Source organism: Pinus tabuliformis, chromosome 7, assembly GCF_031772625.1.
Source record: "Pinus tabuliformis cultivar Carrire ecotype Pingquan chromosome 7, CPIR1, whole genome shotgun sequence".
Taxonomy (NCBI): Eukaryota; Viridiplantae; Streptophyta; class Pinopsida; order Pinales; family Pinaceae; genus Pinus; species Pinus tabuliformis.
The window spans coordinates 998,168,720-998,186,016 of record NC_142293.1 but is presented as its reverse complement, the minus strand read 5'-3'; positions in this window follow the sequence as shown (position 1 = coordinate 998,186,016).

Below are 17,297 nucleotides of genomic sequence, written 5' to 3'. Positions count from 1 at the left end.
TCTTAGACTTCTTCCCCATTCTGCTTGAGTTTTCTGCTTTGGAAGAATTCTGCACAGGAGTGAAAATAAACGTAACACAGAGAATTGGTAATGAAAATCGAATATGAGAAAGATATATTTATCAATGCATGATGAGGGATTAACTTTTAAAGTGGCCACAGATACAATCTATGGGAAGATTTTAGGACTTACTATTACATTAAATGGCCGTTTAAAACATGCCAATCCTTTAAATGCCCATCGTATCATTAATCGGCCGAATGATTTGTTTAAGCGTGCCTTGGATGTTTTGGCGGTTGAGCACAGGTAAATCATTGTTCGACAGATCAAGCTTTTAATATGAATTGATCGTAATATCCCTCTGTTTTAACGACTTTTTTGAAATTTGCGCTTTTGGCTTTATCGCAATCGGGCGTCGGGGAAAACTTAACTCCTTATATTGACACCTTTTGAAATCCCCGATCGCCGATAGCGATATCGCATCGCATCGGGAGTATGGGCACTCTACGAAAACATGCATAGCATATCGCCAATCGCCAATAGCGATATCGCATCGCATCAGGTGTATTACCCGGGGTGCTTTAAGAACATGCATAGTATATTGCCGATCGCCGATAGCGATATTGCATTGCATCGGGGTGAAAGGAACATTATCGCATCGGGGAAAACCAATGGGCAGTTAAAGTATGCTTCCTATGTCATTGCGATATGCGAGCTTGCGATTGCTTTATCGCAATGATAAAAGATTGATTATTTATATTATTAAGATCAAAATGGGTTTATCGAAAAGGTTTTTTATAATGTTTTCATTTTGTTTTCGGACCTTTTTGAATAATACAATGTTGATACCAATCAAAACTAAAAGGGACCCATTTCATATGATAGTTTTTCTGAATAAATAATGATATGAAATGGGGGGTTGTTGTAGAGTACAACAATTGGCGATTCGCTGGAAGAAACAATTATCTCTGAAAAGTATGGAAATACTTAAACTTTTTCAAAATAGGGTTCTCATTAAAGGGGAAAATTCTAATATAGCTAGGTATATATGCATTCTAAATAAAATGAATCTATCTTTGTTAATTTCCTCTCTTGTTTAAAATTAGATACATTCTAAGTTTTAAATTGGCCTTTATTGGTTTATAATGATAAAACAGAGAACCTTTCCAAATCAGCTTTTTAAAATTGACTCCTTTGTCATAGGTAGAGCCTCTGCTGCCAGCAAACATTCATAGTTTCGACAGGGATACCTTTAAACCATATTATTGTCCATGGTCCCATCCATTTAAGAGTGTGATTAATAGAATGAATTCAAAACATGTTTTCATATTTTGTATTTCCTTTCTTTTTCTGTTATTGCTAAGATAAAAAGCCATTGTCCTGGTTTGGTGGCCAGCTATTGACAATGCCATTCACTGGTAGTAATCTAACCGAACATGCTGGCTCGTGATGAGACCCCTTGTCTTATAATTCTAAGTCATTACCCTGTTTTGGTATGCAGTATTGGTAATGTTGGTTAAACTATTTCCCTATGAACATGGTAAGCAGGCTTGTAATAAGACCTCTTATCTTTAATATCAGATATTTTAGAATTACACTCTGGGTAACCATAAACTTTGGTGAATGGGATGGACAATTTTCTCCTTAAGAGTAAATGGATGACAAGGTAAGAGTTAAAGATGCTGAAGTTGGATTAGTTTCTGTTTTGATATTGATAACCCTTTTGTGGCCAATCTGAAAACATAAAATGATTTACAATACTTCTAAACTTTGAGAAGGGTTCACAAAAATTGAAGTGTGATTTTGGAATGTAATTATACCTAGTTTCCTAGAAATTATCCCTCTCATGTAAGACTTCTATTATTTAAAAGTAAATATCCACACTACTTCTGTTGAGCAACTTTTAAGTACAGCAAAGGTCAATGGAAGATACCTTACAACTTTATTTTCTAATGGTCCTACAAACTACAAAACTCTATTAAACTAAAAAGGAGAAGGGGTTACCTCCTCAATTAAAGAATTTCTTTAAGATAAGGCCATTAACAGGGAGAGAATCTCTCAAACCTGATAAATCTTGTAGTATGAAGGTCGAATGGCCTATCTTCTCACAGATCTGAAATGGCCCAAGCCACATCTTTTGGAACTTGGTGTGTTTTCCCTTGTCCTCATGGGCTTGGTCCCATTTCAGAACTAAATCACCGACTTGAAATTGTTTTGAACCGGATGAGACTGAATCAAAGGATGACTTGATGATTTGCTGACGTTTTTCATGAATAACCTTGGCTTTTTCCCTTTCCTCTTCTAATTTTAGAATTTGGTCATGTCTAAGTTGAATAGAAGAAGAAGGGCTTTCCTCAATAAACTGAACTAAGGCTAGAGAAGGAAGGACAAGATTTGTTGGTAACACTGCTTCTTTTCCATACACAAGGTTAAATGGAGAAGATCCTATGGAAGCCTTCTGTGTTATCCTATCAGCCCATAGTGCGAATATTAAGGATTTGTGCCATGTTTTATGGTTCTGTTCGATAGTTCGCTTAATAATTGTAATCAGATTTTTATTTGTAGACTCTGCTAAACCATTACCCAGAGGATAGTAATTAGCAGAATATTTTAATTTAAATCCTCTTTTAATAGCGAAATCAAACATAGCATTGCCCGAGAAGTAATATGCATTATAAAAAACAAGAGAATTTGGGACACCAAACCTGGTAATGATGAATTGATCTATAAACTCAATGATTTCCTCAGAATTTGTTGTCTTCATAGGAATTGCTTCAACCCACTTAGTAAAATAATCAGTACCAGTAAGGATAAACTTATGTTGTTTGGAAGAATGTAGAGTAATTTCCCCAATGATATCCAATCCCCATTGCTCAAATGGCTATTCAATGTTGACTGGCTGCAAAGGAAAAGCTGATTTTCTTTGTCTTCCACTAGAAGTTTGACAATTTTGACATTTCCTTACATATTCATGAGCATCTCTAAACAGAGTGGGCCAATAATAGCCAGCATGAATGATTTTATGGGCTGTTGTGTCAGCTCCAAAATGTCCTCCTGCTGGTCCATCATGTAATTCTTGCAAAACATTTTGTGCTTCAGGTTTTTCTAGGCATCTTAATAAGATTGAATCATAATTTTGCCTAAAAAGCACATCATCAATAATTGTGAAATTTTTTGCTTTCAATCTAATGGCCCTTTTGTTTTTGTAAGACAGGTTAGGAGGTGCATATCCATTTTTCAAATAAAAGATTAAGTCAGCATATTGTGACTCAGAATCAGTAATACTTATCTGGTTGATTTCTTCGGTTTGATCTGTATCACCTGATTCTGGAATGTTGGATGCTCCTGCCAATAACCTGCAAAAACCTTGGCCTCTAACAATCTTTGCTGGTTTAATTTCTAAGTCATATTCTTGAAGTGTTGTAACCCAATTTTCCCTTTTTTCACCTAGTTCCCTTTGGATCAATATTTGCCTTACTCCAGGAAAAGGAACTATAACTTTTGTGTGGGTTTTTAAAAGGAAGGGTCTGTAATGTTTGACAGCTTTATATATAGCAAAGGCTTGTTTTTCTACTTCGGAGTAATTCAATTCAGCACCCTGAAGATTTGAACTATAAAATGAAATGGGTGCTTCCAAATTGTGATCATTAAGCTGTGTGAGTATTGCTGCATAAGACAAGTTGGATGCGATAGTATACAATGTAAAATGATTAGAAAAATTAGGAGTATTTAAGGCTGGGGCATTGATTATTGATTGTTTGATTAAATCAAACGCTTCCTTTTCTGCTGATGCCCACTTAAAGACTGAATTTTTCTTAATCATAGTTTGAAGTGGCAAAATAATATGAGAAAAATCTGGAACAAATATTTTGACAAAATTGATTTGACCTAAAAATGACTGCATGGATTTTTTATTATGAGGGAAAGGGATTTCAGAGATTTCTTTGATCCTGTCAGGATCAATATAAATGCCATCTTTAGACAAAATAAAGCCTAAGAGCTTTCCTTGTTCAAGAGCGAAGAAATATTTTTTTGGGTTAAGATAAATACCATATCTTTTGCAGCGTTGAAAGATTTGATTTAAATCATGCAAATGATTGGACTTCTCCTTAGAAAATACAATAATATCATCTAGATAGACGACTACTGTTCTATTAATCAACCCTTTAAAAACTATATCCATCGCTCTTTGAAACGTCGCTCCTGCATTAATAAGTCCGAAAGGCATTTTCTGACACGCATATGTTCCCCATTTTGTTCTGAATGTGGTTTTAAGCTGGTCATCGGGATGGACCAAAACTTGGTTATATCCTGAGAAACCGTCTAGAAAGGAAATTAACTCAGAGCCTGCTACTGATTGGAGTATCTGCTCCATAGTAGGTAATGGGAAATTATCTTTTAAGCTCGCCTTGTTCAAATTTCTGAAATCGATACAAATCCTAATGTCACCATTTTTCTTTCTGACTGGCACCATATTGGAGACCCAGTTTGAGTGCCGAATGGGAAAAATAATCTTAGCTTTCAAGAGTTTGTTAAGTTCAGATTTTATTTGACTCTCTAAGTTCGGATGTATTTTCCTCAACTTCTGCTGAATTGGTTTCTGATCGGGAAGCATTGGAATGGTATGCTGGATGATGGATGTATCATATGTCTTCAAATCATCATATTTCCAAGCAAAAACCTGTTTATTTTTCCTTAACAGTCTAATGAATGCCTCCTTTTCTTCCAAGGAAAGTCCTAATCCTAAATTAATGTTTTGAGGAGTTTGCTTAGCGCCAAGATTTATCAACTCAAACCTTAGGGTAGAGCTTCAGAGCTTTGCATTAGTCACAGGTTTAAACCTGTCTTTAATATCATAAAGATCCTCAAGCTTCACCACAGGCTTAGGGATTGAATTTTCCTCAGGTTTACCTCTTATTTGAAGGTCATGCTCGTTTTCCTCGATGATTTGATCATCATAGGACTTTTCGGAAGTTAAGAATTGTAAAATGTCTTCATCATGGTTGAATACTCTCCAATTAGTGACATTGTCAGGAATTGATGGCCTAAAAAGAAACTCTACTGAAAATCTATATGGGCTGTAGTCTTCGGAAGGTAGGAGCTTGGAAGCAACATTGGCTAGCAGGTCAGCTGCCGAATTTTGAGACCTGGGAATAGAAGAAATATTGAATGCCAAAAAGTGGGAGGTAAGTTCTTGTGTCAGCGATTGATAATGCTTGAGATGGGTGGAAAGACAATGAATTGTATTCCTTACCTGTTTGATAATAATTTCAGAATCTCCGAACACTTTCAAATATTGGATCTTGAGGCCAATGGCTTTATATAGTCCTTGGACTAAGGCTTCGTACTCTGCTGTATTATTTGTGCATTCAAATTCTAACCTACAGGACAACATTGTTTTTTCCCCTTGTGGGCTAATCAAAATACATCCTGCTCCTGAGCCCTCACTAGATTTGGACCCATCGAAATATAACGACCAAAATAAAGAAGTATTAACAATTTTATTTATAGTTTTCTCGGTACCATTGAAACATCTTGACCTATCTGTTTGTGAAAAATTTTCAATCTGAGATGTAAAATGGTTTACTGAGAAAGGAGATGGCTGGGCAGCGAAGTTGCCAAAGAATGACTCTGATGAATAATTCCCCAAAATGTTGTTATTAAATGCTATTGGTTGGTTTTCTTGCTCAAACTCAGTAACTGTATGGGTCATATGTTTTTCCCGATCGATCCTTATTTGATTTGGCTTTCCCTTATAGGGAAGCCACATATGTGACCAATCAGTAGAAATATACCCATGTAGTTTCTCAGACCAATCCCTACTCAAGATTAAACTGTAAAATTCAGGTATATCGGCTATTAGGATATCAATCCTTTGTACTATTCTGGGATCAGCAGATAACCTGATAGTTACAGAATTAATCTCTCCCAAAACCTGTACTTTAGTCCTGTCCAACTGTACAATATGAATAGCAGACTTCTGGGGTTGAATGTTCAGTTTGGAACACACTGAAGCTGGCATTATGTTAGAAGATGCCCCTGAGTCAATCAAACAGTTGTGCAGGTTTCTATTGTAGATCTCATAGGTTAGAAGGAAAGGTGGAGTATGAGAGTTTGATCTATCTCCTATTAGGACTGCATCAGTAGCTTCAACCATACCAGAAGGTGGTTGACCTGTATTGTTTGCAGCTTTAGCACTGGGAAGAGGTGAAGTAGGAACATCATTTAATTCTTTAAGAAGTAATTTTTGCTGATGTTTTAATTTGCTAAGTTCAAACATGGTAATGTTTGCCTTAGTTTTCTTCATATCATCAACAATATTGTAATCCATTGAATCAGATACTACCAAAGTTTTAGATGTTAAAGGAGTATTTGAGGTTGAAGGTTGGTTTTGAGGAACTGCTGCAGGTGGCTTCTTTGTATATACTTTTTCCTTTGTTGTAGCAGCACCTGCACTCCTTTTCTTTGAAGTTGCCTGAACAGGTTCGGAGGTACTTTTACTCCTAGTAGTGACAGGAAACGCTTCTTCTTCATTATCTGTATCGGAGTTAGGCAGTATGAAATCCCACATTCCATGACATTCAACAATCTCCTCTTCTTCATCAGTAGGTGTAGCTGTTTCTTCTTCTCCTTCTTCAAGATATGAATCTGCATTTGATATAACATTTGGTGGTTTTGATTCAGTTTTCTTATAATTTCTAAAGGGTCTTTTGGTCGAGGTTTCGGCTACCTGTTTTTTGATTTCAACCATTTCGTTTGACAAAGTCTTGAGGACCTTTTGCAGACCCTCCATGTCATATGGATCTTTTGGGGTTTTCTTCTTTGAGCCATCTTTAAAAGAAACCTTTTTGGCTTTTCTGTCTTCTAGAGCAGCTTTATTTTCTAGAGCATTAATGCGTTTCTCCACAGCAAGTGCTTCTTTCATGTTTTCAGCTAAAGTAGGTTTCCCAGCCCTATCTACAAAACTAGCTATATTGGTAGGTAGGGCAGTTATATACCATTCGCTTCGGATTTTCTCACTTGGTTTGGAGGCCGTTGGGATTTTATTCAAGAGTTTATTGAATCAGGCATTAAATTCCTTAATCGGTTCCATATGCTCTATCCTAAGATTGGAGAGATCATTTATTAGTGTAGCCAAATACCTATCATCTCCATACTTAGTAAGAAACTGTTCTTGGCAAGTGTTTCAACTGGTAATGGAACCAGAAGGTAAAGAAAAATACCAGGATCCTGCTGATCCTTGCAAAGTATAAGGGAAAAGTCTAACAACAACATCTTGTTCTGTTACTCCTTTCAAGTTGACTGCCAACATGAAGTTATTAATATGTTCCGCAGCTTGCGTCCCATCATCTGGGTTAAACTTGGGTAGCCATTTTTTAGGAGCATCAGGTAATGCATGCAATGGTGCAGGCATGTTGACTGCACCAGGTCTGGTCCATGGATCTGCAATTATAACAGCAGTAGTAGATGATACTACTGTTGAAATTCCAAATGTTTGGGAAGGAAATAATGTTGCGGAGTGAGCAGGTTGGGATGTTAAAGTTCCTAATCCCCGATGAACAACAATATGTAATGGGGGAGTGGATGGTTGACTTCGCAAGAGGGAAGGTGAGATGGAGGATGTGGATGAAAGCTCTTCACTGTCAGATCCTTTAGTATATTTCTTCACCTTTTTCCTTTTGGGTAAAGGGAACTCAGTGGGTTCAATACCGAGCTTTTCGCTCTGAATTCTGGTGAGAGGGTGAGGTAAATTAAACTGCGAAGTCGCATTGCTTTGTGATACCTCAGATTTCTGTGGTGAAATCGAGAAGCTCTGAAGTTTGTGGATAAGAGACTGGACTTCAGGGGATTCAAGACTTAATTGTTCTGGAGTATGATGGGTTTGAGCAGTGGTAGTTGATTCCTCTTCTTCTTGTTTGGATACTAGAGAACCAGCGTGCAATTGGGAAGTACGAGGTGATACGGAGGGAGAATTACTCTTAGAATGGCCTGCAGATTTGGGTTTGCTTGCCATTCACAGTTGGGGCCCTCCTTCTAGCGCCAAAAATGTTGATGCCCCGAAAATCGTTGTATCAACATTGGGGGATAACCACCCGGTCCGGACCTTATTACAGCTCCTTTTCCATTTGGAATGGTGGCTCCGACTGGGGATAATGGGACCAGTTTCCCAGAAATGGATAAACGGGATGAATGAATGATTGGTTGAATAATCTAATGATAGGCGAATAACTTAATCTATCGGTGAAATAAAAGAACTACTACTAATCCCGGGAACTATTGTACTTTTTAAAGTGTAGCGCTTGATGATCTATGTTTATAAACAGGCATGTAGATGACTCTATTCAATAAACATGGACTTTTATTCATTCAAGAATTACTCTGCTTAAATCGTTAAACAAAGGGATTAGCGCAATATTGCTACACTTTATATATCATCGATACATATATGATCAAGGGAAAAGCATCCCATAAACATCCAATAGTGGAGGTAATAAAGAAATGCTGTTAAAACACATACATATATTCGATAATAGCAAAGGCAATCAAATAACAATTCATATGAAAAGAATGAATTCAGACATAGATAATAGTACCATATGAGCTGCTAGACACTCCCAATATCAATCACTATTTGATATTCTTCTTCCAACGTGTTAGCGCTTGAAATTTCACCTCAGGCTGAAAAAGGTAAACTCCAAGGCAACATCAAACCACTTAGCCTCGTAGCTAGCCCTACGGGGTAGGAGAGGGCTCTCTCCGGTCTATCTCGATAACGATCTTCAAAGGGCGAGATAACCAATAAGGAAACACTGATTTTAGGCTAGTAAACTGATAAAAGGTTTGAATTGGGAAGTTTTAAGATTTTGGTGGAAAATCGGGGAAAGGCAATTTTGGGTGCGGGGATTGGACACAGTTTTTGCAGGGGGTTCTTTGGGGCAAGGTAGGAAACTGTACTGATGCCTTTAAATTAAGTGAATGGATAGGAATGACCGGTGAGGAGCTAAAGAGAGCAAGAAACCTTCAAGAGTTCTCTTTAGACGGATGAAAACATAAATATTAAGCAAACTTAAAAGCAGAGCATGGCAATCATGAATTCTACTTTAACACTTCATTTGCCTAATTTGCAGAAGGAAAAGTGAGAAGATGAATCACATAACAAACTTACAAGTACAAAGAGAAACACACCATCAATACATGTAACCACAGGAATCCCAAAAAGGACTGTAAAACCCTGGTCTTTCTTCCTTTTCCAAAATTGCAGAGATACAATGATTAATACAATAGAAGCTTTCTCCCTCAAGAGTCCAACCCTCCAACCTCTGAAAATGACTAAGAAAATACATAATATAGGCAATCTAACACCTTTCCTTGCCTCTAGGGGTCGAGCTCATCCTTCTAGGAGCTGTTTCAACCAATTCTAAACTGAGCACTAAAATCTAGGCAGTCAAAACAACTTGCCTCTATAAGCTAGGAAACCAATTCATTCATTAAATGTTTGCTATTTCATGAATGAATATTCTAGAGTAGGTAAATAAGTGTCATGTCATCATGAAAATACATTAATTACATAAAAAAGGGTGAAAAATCCCATCACAAGTCAACACTGGTCAAAGCTGGGCGAATTCCTGAGCTGTAGATGAATTCCTGTGAAAACTGCCCAACAGGTCACGCCCTCTTTCTGAACGGGTCACGCTACTTTGGAGCTGATTTTGAGGTACTTACAGGTGTCCAAATGAGGTAAAAAGGGGCTGGTTGGAAAGGTCTGGATGTCTACTTTCCAACCCAAGTGGAATTTTTGAATTTGGTGGTCATTTGCCCCTCCCAAGACTGCTTCCTGTATGTCAAAAAGGTGGCAGAAAGTAATTTTTTGCTTGTTTTTTGACTTTCTAGAGGCCCAAAACTTGGTGAAATTTCTTGGAAATGGCTGAGAAAGTGTATATTTGCATGAAAAATCCAAAAATGCTGAGTTTTCCCAAAAAGGAGTTGCCCAATGAAAGGGTCGCGCGCAGCGCGCGACCCGTTGGTGGAGAAAACCTGTTTTTGGCACAAAAAATTCACAATTGACAAAATTTTCTCCAAATTTCTTGAAATTTGGGCTGGGAGTCCCCAATAAAGTACCATGCTCAGTCAAAGAGGCTTTGGCCAAAATTTGGAGTGAATCTGGCCTTTTCCGTCGTTTTAGTGCCTTGGCCAACCTCCTTGGATCTAGCGATTGTAATTTTGACATTTCTCTAAAACCATGACACCTGTGGAAAACGTGAAGGAGGTTTTTCTTCTTTAGCATGGTTTGGACAAAAACCTCTCTCAGTTTTCCAAACTTCATCTTTTATTGCTCTGAAACATCTTTTGAGTGAAACTTGTCCTGATGTGTGAAACAAGGAATTTTGTCGAAATGGAGCGAAATGAAGGGGATAAGAGGCTTATAAATTCTTGGGGAAATTTTTGGGAGTGGGGAGGGATATTAGGAAGCAAGGGAAAGTGGAATCGTGGAGATCGAGTGAGGGGAAGGGGTCCAAAAGGGCAAAACACAGGCCAAACCTTGAAAATTCCCAGGTTGTAGCTAGAAACTAGGGTTTTTGCGAAAATGAGGAATTTGGCGGATCTAAGGGATGGGAAACATTTAATAAGGTAATTTAAGGATAGGGGAAGGTGTATGAACATCAGGATACAAGTTTTGCTAATGATTTGACCATTCAAGAGAAATTGCCTTCAAAACCTTAGGAGAGGGAAATGACCTTGCCTAGGCGTAACTGAAGCATGAACAAGGTGTAAAATGACTCATTAGACACTGACATGACAGTGAAAACCCTATTGAATGATGATAGACTCAGCAGAATGATGAAATGGACCGACATTTGGACAACTTTGAAAGGAGAGAAAGCAAACCCTAGACCTAATGCTTAGTGACCAAATTTTGCTTGAAAACTCTTTGAAATGACAAAATTTGACCTGGACACTCTGAGACCACTTTGTAAGAGAATATTTGATCACTGGAGGAAGGCTGGAAAGACTGACACTAACATTGGCTCCAATGGGGATGGTAGCTCCTTGGAGGTGCCAAGAACGATAGATCTTTGGGAGAGCAGACTAGCGCCTTATTCATTGGGCAATGGAGTCAAAAATTCAAAATAAAATGCATGACTGAAAACTAATGACTCGGATGACACAAATTAACTCTCACTCAACTAAAAACTGACTCAATACTTAAACACAACTGACAAACTGAAAATGATGCTCAAAGTGGAGCTTATTCATCAAAACCTACTCTAACAGTTTCATTCATCACCTGATCAAGTGAAATGAAACAACCAATGCAACCAAGTAAGTATCCTGTTTGCTGTTCGAATTCTCCACAAGTGCTCACTTATGAACAACAAGAGAGAAATACTGAAAGGCAACTCCCATGACAACTTGGAAACAAATCCGTTGAATGATATGAATTCTCTATCCGCCTCCAAAAACACTGTATAAGGATCTTGAAATTCAAGCACACTGGAACTTAGCTCATCTAATGGATTACTTCTCTTTTCCTCATACCATGAATGCAAACTTTGATCTGAGCCTTGTGACGAGACCTCTGTTGAAAATGAGAAAGAAACCGGCTGCCAGATCAAATTCATATCAGCACATGTTTCAAGCTCACATGTAGTCAATGGAGAAAGACTTTGAATGCAAACCTCATCCAAAACATCAGCTATTGGATCATGAAAAACTTGAAAAGACTGCTGTAATGTATCCATCGAAAATGTATGACATCCTTCTAGTTGTTCATCTTTTTCTTGAGAGATTTTTCGAAGATTCTGCCTTATAAACTGAAATGCTTCGAAACAAAAGGGTATAGAATCTTCCTGCATCATCAAATCATGTATTTCATCTTCCACAACTTCATCTGTAATTTGCCCTTCAAATTCATTTGGTGGCTGCAAATCTGAATATGAGAAGTCTGGAACAAGGTTTTTATTGCCTTCAAGATGGTCTAGATCAATACTTGTTGACAACTGATTTCTAAGTTCATGGAAGTTGTCTCTAATGAACTGACATGAATCAAAACAAAAAGGTAAAGATCCTTCACTTACTTCAAACTTTGATGCACTTTCCTCATCATTGTCATAGCTGATATGTGATGGTCGAACATTGTATTTGAGCTGCTGAAAATGAACTTCCTCCTCCCACAAACTAGCTGCCGATTTGTCTGCAAGATTAGCTTCTTTTTGGAGAACATAATCATCATCATACTGATCAAACTGAGGCAAATCATTAGTATAAAACACATCATCAAGCATACATGTCATATCAAAAGATATCTCTTCGCCAAGGTGATCTACAAAACAATCATTATCAGATCTATGACAACTAGGAAAAGAAACAAAATGTTTTGGATCAGCAACTTGTTCTTCTTCAATCAGCGAGCCTTGAACATCATAATCATTCCTTGTGTTGATATTGTCCATCATCTTTTCTAATGTACTTACCAAAATGTCAAGCTTCACCTCTAGAGATGTCGATTCGGCCGGATCTATGTTTTTCATCTCTTCTTCTTTCAACCTTGCCCTTCGGATCAACAGATGTGCCTCTACATTTACTGCGCTATTCTGCATCTCGTGAAGTTTTGCAATATCCCTTTCTCTCAGCTGAAACTCCATTTCCGGATCAAAGGCACCCGGATAGTGCAATAGAGCAGATCTAGGAGGAGGCCTTATATCAACTGGCATTGAATAATAAACTTGATTAAATCTGGCTGAAAATTGTTGTACTGTCTCCCCTGGCAATCTTTTCAGCTGGTTATACTCTTCTACAATCAAGAAAAGGTTCTGCCCGATCATCCACCTATCGAGAAAAATTTTGACGAACTGCTGGAAATCTGAGATGCTCACATCAGGCAGGGCTTTGAACCAAATCTTCACTTTAGCTTGCAAAGAAAGAGCAAAAAGCCTTATACTAACATCTTCTTCATCAACTTCAAAAATATCTAGAAAATTCTCAAAATTCTGCACATGTTGCTCAACGTTGACATTCTTACTTTCACCATCAAACCTCGGCAAGTATAGATCATAGTTTTTGGGGAAAGCATGGAGAACAGAAGGTAAAACAAGAGGTTTATACCGATCTGGAATTTTACAAGGTGTAGGGGTATGTACAACAGGTATAGAATCAGTCTTTGTTGCTTGGGGCTCATCAATTTGAAGATGGTCATCACAAAATTTAGAAGAAAGGTCTTGATGAAGCTCAAAGGCATGCAAATCTTTGGTATTCACAATCTTCAAAGGGAAAGAATCAACTGCAGGCCGAGGATCTTTTCTCAAGCATAATATACCTTGCAAAGCCTTCTTGACATTCTTGGGAAAAGAGAAGAAATAATTTAGAACAACGAACAAAATGTCTTGGACGCAATTCCAACTTGAATACCTGATCTGTCCATGTTGTCCTTTCATGTTTTTGCTGGTCGGGATCATCCTCCAGTGGAGTCTTTGGATCTGATCTCGAAAATGATTTAGAGTCGCCAAGTGAATGATTTCAGCCTTTCAAGTGTCTAATCGTTGTCCACCATCAACAATCAGATCTAAACTTGATACATGTACTGGGGTAAAATGAAAATGAAGTGCTGTATTCACAAGCTCACGGAGATGGATTGAAGCAACGTTTATTTACTTATGCTTATGCAAAGCAAAAGCATTTCGAAGGCTACCTGGCGTATCTTCAGACTCCGTCTAAGACTTATGAAATAAACACATCAGTTAGCAAACAATTTGTTCTCCCCAGTATGGTCACCAATATGTTAGCGCTTGAAATTTCACCTCAGGCTGAAAAAGGTAAACTCCAAGGCAACATCAAACCACTTAGCCTCGTAGCTAGCCCTATGGGGCAGGAGAGGGCTCTCTCCAGTATATCTCGATAACGATCTTCAAAGGGTGAGATAACCAATAAGGAAACACTGATTTTAGGCTAGTAAACTGATAAAATGTTTGAATTGGGAAGTTTTAAGATTTTGGTGGAAAATCGGGGAAAGGCAATTTTGGGTGCGGGGATTGGACACAGTTTTTGCAGGGGGTTCTTTGGGGCAAGGTAGGAAACTGTACTGATGCCTTTAAATTAAGTGAATGGATAGGAATGACCGGTGAGGATCTAAAGAGAGTAAGAAACCTTCAATAGTTCTCTTTAGACGGATGAAAACATAAATATTAAGCAAACTTAAAAGCAGAGCATGGAAATCATGAATTCTACTTTAACACTTCATTTGCCTAATTTGCAGAAGAAAAAGTGAGAAGATGAATCACATAACGAACTTACAAGTACAAAGAGAAACACACCATCAATACATGTAACCACAGGAATCCCAAAAAGGACTGCAAAACCCTGGTCTTTCTTCCTTTTCCAAAATTGCAGAGATACAATGATTAATACAATAGAAGCTTTTTCCCTCAAGAGTCCAACCCTCCAACCTATGAAAATGATTAAGAAAATACATAATATAGGAAAGCTAACACCTTTCCTTGCCTTTAGGGGTCGAGCTCATCCTTCTAGGAGATGTTTCAACCAATTCTAAACTGAGCACTAAAATCTAGGCAGTCAAAACAACTTGCCTCAATAAGCTAGGAAACCAATTCATTCATTAAATGTTTGCTATTTCATGAATGAATCTTCTAGAGTAGGTAAATAAGTGTCATGTCATCATGAAAATACATTAATTACATCAAAAAGGGTGAAAAATCCCATCACAAGTCAAAAATGGTCAAAGCTGGGCGAATTCCTGAGCTGTAGATGAATTCCTGTGAAAACTGCCCAACGGGTCGCGCCCTCTTTCTGAACGGGTTGCGCTACTTTGGAGCTGATGTTGAGGTATTCCAGGTGTCCAAATGAGGCAAAAGTGGGCTTGTTGGAAAGGTCTGGATGTCTAATTTCCAACCCAAGTGGAATTTCGGAATTTGGTGGTCATTTGCCCCTCCAAAATTGCAATCTCCCAAGACTGCTTCCTGTATGTCAAAAAGGTGGCAAAAAGTCATTTTTTGCTTGTTTTTTGACTTTCTAGAGGCCCAAAACTTCGTGAAATTTCTTGGCAATGGCTGAGAAAGTGTATCTTTGCATGAAAAATCCAAAAATGCTGAGTTTTCCCAAAAAGGAGTTGCCCAATGAAAGGGTCGTGCGCGGCGCGCGACCCGTTGGTGGAGAAAACCTGTTTTCGGCACAAAAAATTCACAATTGACAAAATTTTCTCCAATTTTCTTGAAATTTGGGCTGGGAGTCCCCAATAAAGTACCATGCTCAGTCAAAGAGGCGTTGGCCAAAATTTGGAGTGAATCTGGCCTTTTCCGTCGTTTTAGTGCCTTGGCCAACCTCCTTGGATCTAGCGATTGTAATTTTTACATTTCTCTAAAACCATGACACCTGTACAAAAAGTGAAGGAGGTTTTTCTTCTTTAGCATGTATTGGACAAAAACCTCTCTCCGTTTTCCAAACTTCATCTTTGATTGCTCTGAAACATCTTTTGAGTGAAACTTGTCCTGATGTGTGAAACAAGGAATTTTGTCGAAATGGAGCGAAATGAAGAGGATAAGAGGCTTCTAAATTCTTGGGGAAATTTTTTTGAGTGGGGAGGGATGTTAGGAAGGAAGGGAAAGTGGAATTGGGGAGATCAAGTGAGGGGAAGGGGTCCAAAAGGGCAAAACACAGGCCATACCTAAAAAATTGCTAGGTTGTAGCTAGAAACTAGGGTTTTTGCGAAAATGAGGAATTTGGCGGATCTAAGGGATGGGAAACATGTAATAAGGTACTTTAAGGATAGGGGAAGGTGTATGAACATTAGGATACAGGTTTTGCTAATGATTTGACCATTCAAGAGAAATTGCCTTCAAAACCCTAGGAGAGGGAAATGACCTTGCCTAGGCGCAACTGAAGCATGAACAAGGTGTAAAATGACTCATTAGACACTGACATGACAATGAAAACCCTATTGAATGATGATAGACTCAGCAGAATGATGACATGGACCGACATTTGGACAACTTTGAAAGGAGTGAAAGCAAACCCTAGACCTAATGCCTAGTGACCAAATTTTGCTTGAAAACTCTTTGAAATGACAAAATTTGACCTGGACACTCTGAGACGACTTTGTAAGAGAATATTTGATCACTAGAGGAAGGCTGGAAAGACCAACACTAACACAACACAGAAATACTTTCAAACAAAGACAGTAGTGCACATTTGCATAAAAGCTTCCTTGTCAAAATTAGAATAACTGGTCTAGTTTTATAAAAGAATATGGCTGAAGCACAATAGTGCAACTTCAGTCTTTAAGTCAAGTACAAAACTTTACGACCCTTTCCAAAACAATGAAAGGGTCTATAAATACTTAATTAAGCTAACTATCTATGAAACTGAAATCCTACTTAATTGGTATCAATTGATTTTGATCATATTTTCCTCAGCAACCTGGCAGTCGGCGGCATGAATCATCAAGTAGGCTGTTTGCATTTAAATCTGAGCTGACTTATCGCAAGCATCAACTCCACTTCGGGTGGTCTGTTGAGGTGAGAGCTAAGCTGGACGGCACAGGTGGCATCCTGAATATCGGGGATAATATACCTGATTGCATCTGTAAGGCACTTGAGGGCTGCTCTTTGAGTGTGTGGTTTTACCAAGAAGAACCAATAGGTGTCCCATGTTAAACTGTTAATTCCAGCAATGAATCTCCCCTTTTCCTCTAGATCTGGATAACATGACTGCTCCAATGTTTTCATCGCTGTCAATTTTCCTGGCGTGCATTGGGAAATCATGTTTGACAAGTAGAGAGTGTTATTAACTAATTCAACCAAATTGCTTGTAGGTTGATTTGCACCTTGAAACTGCCCTCTCTGCTTTCATTAACTGGGACTGCCATTATGTAAATATTATATCTTTATGTGACTCTAAAATTCTTGGTAAATTTGCCACTTGTCCCTGATCAGTATCTTGCCAGTCAAGAAATGCAGCTATCGTTTCTTCAACTTGATCCAATTCCGTCCTAGCCTTTTCTATTTTCTCACTTATTGATGCCGTCAATTCACATAGTGGCTCCGCCTGGGCGATTTGTTGACATAGAAGCTTGATTTGGGCTATTAATGCCATATTTATATGTAGTGCTTCTACTCTGAATTCAGTTATTTGTGGAATGCCCTTTGTCTTCTCAAGCTGTGCTGATAGTTGAGCAATCTGCTCATCTTTTGTTTTCAACATTTGCTCATTTGTTGCCTTCAGTTGTGCCAAGGCCTCTGACAACTCTTTTTGCTTTTGGATTGTGCTGCGGTCAATCCTTTGCTTCT